Raw genomic sequence first — 10,009 nt, forward strand, 5'->3', positions numbered from 1 at the left:
TGCAGTTCACCACCTCACGTCTGTGTCGCCGTTTCCCCGTCTCCCCAAAACGCTCGTACGGGAGGGTCTAAGTTTGCGTAGAAATACGCACATTTTCCCGTCAAGTTTGTTTTTATAAATCCCAACGTTGGCGTGAGAAGTGGCGTACGCACGTTTCAGGCCCGTTTTGTGCGTACGCAACGGTTATAAATGAGGCCCCAGCACATTTCTATATTCTCTTTGAATATTCACTGTGCTATAATATTTTGCAAGTCTGTACATGTTCCCACACCAGGAGGATTAACCACTCCCAGATCAACAAACAGTGTATGAGTCACATACTTAACTTTACGACAACAGAACACCATCCTTACTTGCAGCTCCAGAAATACATCTCTGTAGGTTTTCACATGAGGCTTGGAAACCTCCAGTGGATAGAGACTACTGACACCTTTTACACCACATGATGGCAGCAAAACACTGTACATACTCTCAAATCTCCCACAGATGTGATGTACTTTAATCCTGAGTAATGCAGTATATATAGATAGATATGGATATAGATATATATGTATTAACCCTCATATAAAAGACATACTTTAGAATTTGAAGTCTAAATTTAATTTGAACAGCGCCTCTACAGAGAAATACTTTACAGAAACCTCTTTACCCATTGTCTCTTGTTGTAAAATTTGTGATGTACCTCTTCTTCTCTCTCTCTCTCTCCCTCTCTCTCACACACAGACACACAAACACTCTGAAATACAATTAATATCCCTTTCTGGCCTGACATCATTCCCCTCATCAGTGTTTAATTTCATCCTTCTACTTCCTTGATTAAAAGGGATCAAGCCATGCCCTCAGCCATATTCATTACAATGAAATACACACACACACACACACACACACACACACACACACACACACACACACACACACACACACACACACACACACACTTATTTTACTCATGTCACTGAGGCCTCAGCTATACTCATTACAATGAAACACACACATAGACAAACAAACATCTAATCAAACAGCAGCCTTTAATCCTGTTGTTTTGAATGGGCACCACAGCTTCAGTGGTATGGACACACACACACACACACACACTGATTGTCACTTTACTAGGGTGATGGCCATCTCTGCCTTCATCCAGTCAAGAGTTTTGTGAATTGTTTTTTAAATCAGCCACATTTTCAAATCAATAGAGTCAGGGTGGTGAAGGACGGGTCCACACTGAGTCAACACCCATCAACAACCACTTCAGACACTTGCTACCAACACTTCCTGTTTGGTAGAACCAATAAGGCAGTGAGTCAAGTTCCAGTTCCCCTTCATCAACACCCTCCAACTCCCTCTCTATTCATTTAAATCAGTTTTAATCTTGATGTCATTCAGCACTGTTGATGAAAAGTAAATATTAGATTCACGACGTTCATTTGTTTTTGGTTTAAATTCATATGGCTCCCAAAAAAACAAATCTAATGGATCTGTTTTGAGTTGTTTATTTAAACTTTGTGTTTATCTGCTAACATATGAATTGCTGGTGTATTCAATAGATTGTTATTGAATAATTTAAACTAAGTCTATATTTAGTACCGACCTTAAGAATTCCATTGTTGGCCGTGATGTACTTCAGTCAGTCCAGAAAACGCTGCACATTTCCCAGATTATGTGAAAAGTGGGCTCACACAATTAACCAGATAATTATACATGAAATAATTTCATTCTTTGGATTAAAAGCTAATCTAACTGCAGGATTACATAGCGGCATATCAAAAGAACTGTTCCTTTCCCAGGGATTTGGACCTGTATATTGACGTGTGGGACTTGAAGAACCAGGCCTTTATTGTTCTGAATGAGCTTTAACAACAATGAATTGTGAGCAGTGGATTATCTTGTGTAAACTGAATGCATTTCTCACCAGGTCTTTGGTTTTTACAATCTACATGTGTATTCACCTCAAAATGAGTCAAATAGGACAAAACAGGCCTGTGATCTTTGTTGTTAATTATGGCTCATTATCTAATCAATATCCAATTTTTTGTATTTGCGACTACACCAGTGAACGCAACACAAGCCTCTCTTTTATGTGTGCGTTGTATTGTTGATCATCAGAAACATGAAGTCTTAAAGTCGTGCAGCATCATGTGAGACTGAGTTGATGTGACCCCTCATACGAAGTACTCTGCCCTAAATGCTGAGCATATAATGTGTATAGGTATTTTCTTTCTAATTGTATGTCTTTGTGCGTGTGTATATTTGTGTGTGTGTGTACACAACTGTGCGTTCACCTTCCCCAAGGTCTGCGTATAGTGGTGCTCCATCTGTGGCACTCAGGGGATTACAGCCAATCTGTCTGTCTGCCGCACAAAGTGCTGACCGTCAGACCAGCACCAGATTAACACAGTGCTGGGATTGGGAGGAGGGGGTGGTGGGAGGGTGCAGCGACGGGTGGAGCATGGGTGAGGAGTGATGGGGGGGATGGGTGGAAGAGAGAGATGGATGTGATGTTCAGGAAGAGAGAGAGAGAGATGTGTGTGTGTGTGTGTATATGTGTGTGTTTGGGGCAGGTGGGGGGGGAGGCAGAGGGCAGGTTGAAAGGTCGACCCCAGATTAGTACACAACTGGTACAGTGTGAGTGTGTGTGTGTGTGTGTGTGTGTGTGTGTGTGTGTGTGTGTGTGTGTGTGTGTGTGTGTGTGTGTGTGTGTGTGTGTGTGTGTGTTTGGGACAGAAGGGGACACAGAGTGGAGAGGGACAGAAGGGGGATAAGGAAGAGGAACAGATGTATGTGGTGGGTTGGTGGACGGGGTTACATTTACCACAAAACTCCAGTGGAATGAGAAACAGTGATAGGAAGAGACCCTAGACTGTTTATTGGTAGAGACACAAGCTTTGACCTTAAGCTCCGACCTGTTTCAGCAGTTTAAGTGTGAGCTGCATCAAAAAGTCATGTTATCATGTGTAAAAGCAAAAGTATTATTTCTCTACCAAATGGTGACAGTCAAAGAATATGTGCCCAGAGATGAGGCTAGAGGATGAATCAAAAATAGCTTCAGATAGTCTTTCCTCAAATCTATTTTTGCTGTTGCACTTAGTTATACTTTTAACTTTTTTTTAATTAAAAGGGACAATGTAGATTAATTCATATAGATGTACCAGAGTTAGTGTCTTAGACAAATTTTCATCTGCAGACCCGGGCAGGTTTATGTTAAAAAGAGAACAAACAAACAAAGAAACAGAGAATAAACAACAGACAAATGGACAACAATCATATATATATATATATATATATATATATTTATATATATATTTTTTGTTAAAACATACACGCTGAGGCAAACCAGCTAGTACAAATTATACAATGATAAGGATACATACTGATGCAGACAAATAAGTGGTAGAAGTAGTTAAAGAAGTAAAGAATGGAATGAGGATGGAACCCTTAATTGTTTTCTTAAAGTAATACAGTTTGTCAGACTGAAGGATCGGGTTTGTGGGAAATGAAAACGTTTGCCACATGGAAACGCGGCACTTACTCACAGCAAAAAGACTGTTATAATTGCGAGGTGCAAGATGGGTTTGAATAAATAACTTCCAACCATAAACTGTTTATAAAGAAAGACAACATGACTGCTCCCCAATTGTTATTTGACGCTATAAAAATAAGGTGCACTGTCATGATTGACAACTGAGACTGGCTCAAGAGTGCATGAGGAAATGAGGAAAAATACATTGTAACATACAGACAGACAGAATGGTCGGTCAGGGAGGGGCTTCATCCTATAGCAACATAATGAAAAGAAAATAAGAAGTCAGTGGATGACGAGGACAGTCTGAAACCTCATGGTTTGGATAAAAAAACTACGAGTGCAACAGTTTGAGACAAACTTTCTGAATATTATTTGATTTCCACTGTAGAAAGAAGAATCAATTGAATGAGTCAAGCATTTAGATTATATACAGTTCAACAAAAATATTCAATTATTGATTGTTTATTTGCTCAGTGTGCCTTTTACTTTTTCGTATTTTCAATCTAAACTCAAGATTTTGAATAGAACCATTTTTTCTGCTCGGACCCTTTTATTGTTTATTTTATTATGATTAAAATAAATAGCTGCACATTTTAAAATGGCCGTGGGCTTCACCTTTGCTTTAAGTCAGTTTACGTCTTTAGTTGCCTCCTCATTCTGACTCTAATTGAACTGTGCCATGTAGTCGTACATATTAGCTGCTACCTCTGCACAATTTGTTTTGAAATTCCTTTTCATTGCCATAATTTTTAGGCCCGTCAGAGTTTTCTTTTTCTTTTTCATTTTAAACTCAATGTCAGAAGCACTGTGACATTGAGTTGTGTAAATATAAATAATAGCTGGAAACGTGGAGGTATTTGAAAACTTTTGACAGGAATGTGTATGGTGTGTTGTCTTACCACAAATAAAACACAAAAACATTGTGTAGTTAACATCAGCACTGAGATCAGGATGTGTTAACACTCACCTGAGCCTTTAGTGGGGAGACAAAGCGTGTGTGTGTGTGTGTATGTGTTTGTGTGTGTGTGTCTGTGTGTGTGTGTGCAGTAGTAGGGAATCGGACATGGGGGGTGAGTGGGTTCAGACTAGATGAGTGCACCACTGAGATTATTTTCTTGCACTAGTGCACAAAGAGACATGGTGAGTAGGGGGGGGCTCGAGAACCTGAGGGTGGGGGTGTGCAGAGAATTGCTCCCAGGGATTAACCATGTTCAGCCATTAGCACAACCTGGTAGTCAACTAGTCACACAGCAGGGTTTCGTTCCGCCACACACACACTGATTAATGAGACGTCAGAGAGGAAACCCTGGTGTTGTGTTGTTTATTGTTGCTTTGGCTATTCAGTTGTTTTTTACACTATGTGTCACTGATAAGACAAGTGAGCACAAGTGAGCCTTTTATATTATGCAGTCAATTCAGTGTTAATTTCTACCAATTTATTATTTAAATCATGCTTATGTCAAACTGTACATAACAGTTTGATAAGTGTGCCATTGAACTCACCATAAACCAGTGGGAGATTCTCATTCACAGAAAAATTACAGGTGGGTTAGAAGTAGGCTGTCAAGGCTCATTTATTCTCGACGTGAGATACATTAGGAAACAGTTGGAGTGACTTCTGTGCGTAATTCCGTTTGTATCTACTGAAAGCTTAACAAGTCACAAGGAACGGAAATTTACAAACAAGGAGTAGATTTCTATGATGTTGGTGAGAAACTACAAGCATCAAATGATGTCTCTTTGCCTATAGGAGAAGGGACAAACAGGTCAAGGACATGGACATGTAGCAAATGGATATGTCCTCTGTAACGCTCAATTTAATCAAATTGTATTCATCTACAGGCACCTAATCACAGCATACATTGTCTTCAGGCACTTTACATATTGAAGTACTGCTACTAATTCCTTTCCCTCTAAAACATGGAGCGCAGTTCCAAGAACAGCATTTGGACGAGAAGGGGAACAGGAGCGGGCCACCGTTGGAGGAGCAAGTCTGTGACTCGGAAGGGCTATTGGATGTAGGTCAGTCCCATCACATATTGTCACAACCACTGTAAGACCAGACCTGGTGCTCTGCGTGTTGTCTACTTTGCAGAATTGACAGTACCCTGGGAGGATGCTGTTGATGAAGCAAATGAGAGGAAGAGGCTGCAGTATGCAGACATGGGATTTCAGGCAGAACGAAATGTCTGGAAGGCAATAGTTCACCCAGTGGAAGTTTGCAAGGGTTTTAATTCAACAGCCACCATCCGATTGTTCAAAGGACTTTGAATTCACAGACAAGCCCTGTGACAGACTATTAAAGAAAGATCACGGACTGCCCAGCGCTAAAGCCATTGGCTGTGGTTCAGGAAGAAATATCGACACTGGGCCTCAAGACTCCATAGTGACACACTCCCAGGTCTGATCAGCCTGAGTTGGGCCTGCCTTCTGGTTCAAAAGCCAAAAACCTGTTGATGCTGTCGGAACCACTGAAGATATGTCCCTAACACCCACCGGTGGTCAGTGGTCACTAACATCTGCTGGTATCCACTAGTGTGGCATGTGATGTGACTGTACAGGGCAAATAAGCTTGCTAGATAACCTATTTAAGTCATTTCATCTCACTACAACCTCAGTCTATTATACTGCTCTCGACTGTGAGACGTACCATATTGTGTGTGTGTCTGTGTGTCTGTATGTCTGTCTTCGGCCATGTGCTCCTTTAGTCACAGAGCTTCCAGAAACAAGAAGGGAGGGATAGAACAAAAAGCCTCTGTGGACACACAGTCACACACACACACACACACATTGAAACACACTTACACAAACAAAATACTCTTTTGTCTCTCTACAGCACCTCCTAATGACAATGTTTGCATTACATGAAACACATGTTACTGACAATAACATGTAGACTATTAAAAAATTATAGTCCTAAAATATTATTACCCTTTTTGCCAAAATATAAATTTAGTCTCTACTTTATTACCAGTATGTAATGAAAGACAAATTACTGCTTTATGAACAATAGCGGAAACTTATATTTTACAAAAAAAATTCTGGTTCTTGTTAAACAATCATCGTTACGTCTTATTTTTAGAAGAGATCTTATTTTATCTTTTGTGCAGTACTATACTTATGATGTGTGTTGTAAATGTTATGTTATGATATGAAAACACTTTGATAGTGGATTTGTGTTTAACATTGCAGAAACAGTCGTCCATACATTTTAAAGAACATACAATATTTTGTGCAGGTCAAACCTCATGATATTTAGACAACCAGCCATATGGACGCTATGTTCATATATACATATTTATATATATGTTTATATATTCACACTCAGTAAATATTTGTATGAGTGTGACATTAATAACAGTCACAAACAGACTTGTTGGTGTGTTTGTTGTCAGCAGCATGAGTCACAAAGATGAAACAAACATGTTGACTTGATGTTTCGAGAAAGGTCTGTGTATGTGTGTGTGTGTGTGTGTGTGTGTGTGTGTGTGTGTGTGTGTGTGTGTGTGTGTGTGTGACTAATATTTTGTAACTTTGTGGAGGCACCCCCTGACCCAACACCCCATCAGCTTGTGATTGGTCTGTGGCTCCACCATCAGGGATTAGACCATGTTTCCCCACTTTACGTCCCTTGTTCCTCTCTCTCTCTCTCTCTCTCTCTCTCTCTCTCTCTCTCTCTCTCTCTCTCTCTCTCTCTCTCTCTCTCTCTCTCTCTCTCTCTCTCTCTCTCTCTCTCTCTCTCTCTCTCTCTCTCTCTCTTCTATTTCTCTTTCGCCCCCAACATCACATGATCCGTTACATCACGGGATTGAGGTCAGAGCTGGATTAGGGCGAGCGAGCGAGAGAGAGAGGCAACGCTGGAATTACTGAAAGTGAGGGAGGAGAAGTGTGTGTGTGCAGAGATGGGCGATAGTGAGAGATTGAGACAGAGAAAGATGAGGAAGGTAGAGAGAGTCAGGGATGAAGATATTCAGGCTTTAAGCAGAGCAGGATTGAACAATGCACACGTCCCAGTGTCATGTTGGAGTTTCTAAATGCATCTCCATGTGTTGAAAGAGTGAAGCTCTTAAAGAATGAAAAACTATAAATATTTCCTCACTAAATGGTGAGTCAGATTAAAACAAAGCTGCAGTATTGGGACATGTATATAAAAGTACTTGAGCGATGGAGACAAAGGTCAAAAACTTTATTGAGTAATCTTCATTCTAAGTGTGTCACCAAGCACTTTTCTGTTTTGTTTCTTTGTGTAGTGTGTATGTGAAAACTGCTTATTTGCTTATTCACTCAATTTACTCATTGTTATTATTATCAGCACATACTGTTCCCTATAATCTGTGCTATTGCACGAAGTAGAGTATTTATACAGTGAACTACACAACAGTGAAGTTTGAGTGTTTTAAAGTTTGCACATTCACTTCATGGCTCATAGCTCCTATGTGGGATACATTTTTTAAAATGGTACTGTTATTAGTTTTTTTATTTGATAACAGGAAGTCAGTTTTCACAATGGGAACACATATCTTTGATAAATTATTGTAGAGGTTCATCTTCTACCTTTTTTTCAGAGCTTTTGACCAAATCATGGGGCCTTGTGTTTGACCGGGAGTTTGCAGTAGGCTGATTTAACTTGGAGATGCATGAGGACCTTCTGGTTAGAGGAGGACTCACTCTACCAAAGCCACAGCTTCCCCACATCTGTAAAGATGTCTTGTCAAAGAATGACACCAACTAATCATTTCATCGAATAAGTTGTAATTAAAAAATAAATGTAATTTATATAAAGTAATCTTAATGGTTCCACTCAGAGAAACTTTATTTTTCTACTTTCTAATTGATTTCATGTTAAGTGGCAAGTTGGCAAGGAAAACAACTTCATCATCACAATCATCTGAATCAATTATTGTTTACACATTTTGATTGAGCAGTGATGATCTAAATCAGTGGTTCCCAACATCTCTCTTGTCTTGTGGGTGTTAACATGACCAACCAAAGCGTGATCTTCAAGAGATGAGTGATCCAGTAATTCAGCAGAAATAGAAAAGATTAGAGGGAAGTCAAATAAAATAAACAGCATGTGTAAAGTGAAAATATGATGTATTTCTGTCCTGTTCATCATGACATGGCCCCTCAAATTGATCTGGCAGCTTGGGGGTCCTGATCCCCAGGTTGGGAACCACGTATTCACTCTAAATAGGCAGAGGAATGATCAGTGAACATTTCTTTTCCTACAGACCCCTCCTCGCAGTGTGTTTTCACCAACCTTTTAATTTCATCCCTCTCAAATCTCATTTCAGGGTTTCTGATTTGGTTCGGCAAGATAACATCATGGATAGTAATATGTATTTGAAAACACATCAAGACAGAATGAAAGAAAAGAAGTGAGCAGTATGTTGATGTCCTGGGAACACTTGGGATCCTAAAGTGACCGGCGCTGGCACTGGATCCGGGTGAACCTGTGGCTACAGATTAAACTACATCACACTGGCATGAAACTGGAACTGGACGGCATGCTGGTTCTGAGCTTCCTCCGGCCTGCTCTCCAATTAACGTAGAGATGATCCCACACGCAAAGAAATATGGCTTTGATATTTCAGGCCTGCTCTTTTGTGGAAAGTGGGGACGTTTGGATGTATACTGGTTATAAATGTATTTATTTTGAGTGTATTAAGTGAAAAAAAAACAGAGCAGTTAAAGAAATTAAACATTCACTTTTTCATTTGCAAGCTCTCAGTGTCATCTCTCTGGGCTACGCTGATGTTTGGTGGACTTCATCTGTGTTTATTTTCTATTTTTATTCTCAAGAGGTCAAAGTTTATTTAACGATGCTCGAAGTCCCATGATGCACCAGGCCTGCGAGAGCATCTGTCACAAAGGGAACATTGGAACCAATTTGTCATCTGGAGTCGGGGCAAGGTTTTAATCCTTCTGATGAAAACAGAAATGTCCATTGGAAGATGGGCATGCAAGTGGAGAAATGATGAGCAGAGAGTGACGGCATGGAGGAGAAGGAGAAGAGGAAGAAGAGGAGGAGGAGGAAGTGAAGGAGGAGGAAGAGGGAGACAGTAATCCTGTCTAATTCACTTAGTGTTGCGCTGAGGGAGCAGGACACTAAGAGGATTTGGGACATTCTCTAAATTAGATCAGCAAGAATAACAAACTGCAGGGAGAAGTGGAGTGGACAGAACGAGGGGGCACAGAGAGAAGGGGCAGATGAGGGAGGTTGGCAGGAAAGATTGTAAATAATAAATGAAGAGATAGGTTAGGACCCTCAAGAGACAATCAAATAATGGGAGGGTAAAAATATTTAGGGTTGCTGTCACTGAGCAAGGCATTCAACCCCTGACAAGGAGGAAAATAGCAAAATTATCAGAGATTCACACACAACAGAAGTACCACCTGTGGCCAATGGTAACCCCCCCCCCCCCCAAAAAAAAGCCTCCCTTCACATTGGTGTTTGATGCTCAAAACACACCAACCGCCAAGCACTGC

This window comes from Limanda limanda, chromosome 6 (assembly GCF_963576545.1).
Source record: "Limanda limanda chromosome 6, fLimLim1.1, whole genome shotgun sequence".
NCBI classification, from domain to species: Eukaryota; Metazoa; Chordata; class Actinopteri; order Pleuronectiformes; family Pleuronectidae; genus Limanda; species Limanda limanda.